The sequence below is a fragment of the Arachis ipaensis genome, chromosome B3, assembly GCF_059453495.1.
Source record: "Arachis ipaensis isolate K30076 ecotype BB chromosome B3, ASM5945349v1, whole genome shotgun sequence".
NCBI classification, from domain to species: Eukaryota; Viridiplantae; Streptophyta; class Magnoliopsida; order Fabales; family Fabaceae; genus Arachis; species Arachis ipaensis.
In genome coordinates this window covers 71,861,065-71,863,692 of record NC_142438.1, presented here as the reverse complement: position 1 = coordinate 71,863,692, position 2,628 = coordinate 71,861,065, and the positions used below count along the sequence as shown (strand labels likewise).

At 41.4% G+C, this 2,628-nt stretch overlaps 1 non-coding gene across 1 annotated transcript; it reads right to left on the bottom strand.

Moving 5' to 3' along the window:
* Positions 1–614: 614 nt before the first annotated feature.
* LOC148571090 (small nucleolar RNA R71) lies at positions 615–722 on the bottom strand. Its single transcript, XR_015908136.1, has one exon. It is a non-coding gene; the product is annotated as a small nucleolar RNA R71 (small nucleolar RNA).
* Between the last annotated feature and the right edge of the window lie 1,906 nt (positions 723–2,628).

Below are 2,628 nucleotides of genomic sequence, written 5' to 3'. Positions count from 1 at the left end.
ACAAGGATCCCTATACTGTGGTATAAAGGATCTCTATTATTATTATTATTATTATTTTTCTGTGCCCTCTTCTTTGTCATATGAGCAGGAGCAAGGATAAGAACATTCTTGTGGAAGCAGATCCAGAACCTGAAAGGACTCTAAAGAGAAAATTAAGAGAAGCTAAAATACAACAATCCAGAGATAACCTTTCAGAAATTTTCGAACAGGAAGATGAGATGGCAGCCGAAAATAATAATAATGTAAGGAAGATGCTTGGTGACTTTACTGCACCTAATTCCAATTTACATGGAAGAAGCATCTCCATTCCCGCCATTGGAGCAAACAACTTTGAGCTGAAACCTCAATTAGTTTCTCTGATGCAGTAGAACTGCAAGTTTCATGGACTTCCATCTGAAGATCCTTTTCAGTTCTTAACTGAATTCTTGCAGATATGTGATACTGTTAAGACTAATGGAGTAGATCCTGAAGTCTACAGGCTCATGCTTTTCCCTTTTGCTGTAAGAGACAGAGCTAGATTATGGTTGGATTCTCAACCCAAAGACAGCCTGAACTCTTGGGATAAGCTGGTCACGGCTTTCTTAGCCAAGTACTTTCCTCCTCAAAAGCTGAGCAAGCTTAGAGCTGATGTTCAAACCTTCAGACAGAAAGAAGGTGAATCCCTCTATGAAGCTTGGGAAAGATACAAACAGTTGACCAAAAAGTGTCCTTCTGACATGCTTTCAGAATGGACCATCCTGGATGTATTCTATGATGGTTTATCTGAGCTATCAAAGATGTCACTAGACACTTCTGCAGGTGGATCCATTCACCTAAAGAAAACGCCTGCAGAAGCTCAAGAACTCATTGACATGGTTGCTAATAACCAGTTCATGTACACTTCTGAAAGGAATCCTGTGAATAATGGGACGCCTATGAAGAAGGGAGTTCTTGAACTTGATACTCTGAATGCCATATTGGCTCAGAATAAAATATTGACTCAGCAAGTCAATATGATCTCTCAGAGTTTGCATGGAATGCAAGCTGCATCCAACAGTACTCAAGAGGCTTCTTATGCAGAAGAAGCTTATGATCCTGAGAACCCTGCAATAGCAGAGGTAAATTACTTAGGTGAACCTTATGGAAACACCTATAACTCATCATGGAGAAATCACCCCAATTTCTCATGGAAGGATCAAAAGCCTCAACAAGGCTTTAATAATGGTGGAAGAAACAGGTTTAACAATAATAAACCTTTTCCATCATCCACTCAGCAACAGACAGAGAACTCTGAACAAAATGCTTCTAATTTAGCAAATCTAGTCTCTGATCTATCTAAGGCCACTGTGAGTTTCATGAATGAAACCAGGTCTTCCATTAGAAATTTGGAAGCACAAGTGGGCCAGCTGAGTAAAAGGATCACTGAAATCCCTCCAAGTACTCTCCCAAGCAATACAGAAGAGAATCCAAAAGGAGAGTGCAAGGCCATTGACATAAGCACCATGGCCGAACCTGTGAGGAGAGGAGAGGACGTGAATCCCAAGGAGGAAGACCTCCTGGGATGTCCAGTGGTCAATAAGGAGCTTCCCTCTGAGGAACCAAAGGACTCTGAGGCTCATCTAGAGACCATAGAGATTCCATTGAACCTTCTTATACCCTTCATGAGCTCTGATGAGGATTCCTCTTCTGAAGAGAATGAGGATGTTACTGAAGAGCAAACTGCCAAGTTTCTTGGTGCAATCATGAAGCTGAATGCCAAATTATTTGGCATTGATACTTGGGAAGTTGAACCTCCCTTGTTCATCAATGAACTAAGTGATCTGGATCAACTGACATTGCCTCAGAAGAGACAGGATCCTGAAAAGTTCATAATACCTTGTACTATAGGCACCATGATCTTTAAGGCTCTATGTGACCTTGGTTTAGGAATAAACCTCATGCCCCTCTCTGTAATAGAGAAACTGGGAATCTATGGGGTGCAAGCTGCTAAAATCTCATTAGAGATGGCAGACAATTCAAGAAAATAGGCTTATGGACAAGTAGAGGACGTGTTAGTAAAGGTTGAAGGCCTTTACATCCCTGCTGATTTCATAGTCCTGGATACTGGAAAGGAAGAGGATGAATCCATCATCCTAGGAAGACCTTTCCTAGCCACAGCAAGAGCTGTGATTGATGTTGACAGAGGTGAAATAGTCCTTCAATGGAATGAGAACCCCCTTGTGTTTAAAACTCAAGGATCTCCCTCTGCAACCATGGAGAGGAAGCATGAAAAGCTTCTCTCAAAGCAGAGTCAACCAGAGCCCCCACAGTCAAACTCTAAGTTTGGTGTTGGGAGGCCACAACCAAACTCTAAGTTTGGTGTTGAGCTCCCATATCCAAACTCTAAGTTTGGTGTTGGAGAGTCTCAACAAAGCTCTGCACATCTGTGAGGCTCCATGAGAGCCCACTATCAAGCTATTGACATTAAAGAAGCGCTTGTTGGGAGGCAACCCAATTTTTATTTATCTAACTATATTTTTCTTAGTTATATGTCTTTGTAGGTTCATGATCATATGGAGTCACAAAATAAATATAAAAATTGAAAACGGAATCAAAAACAGCAGAAGAAAAATCACACCCTGGAGGAGCATCTGTCTGGCGTTCAGCGCC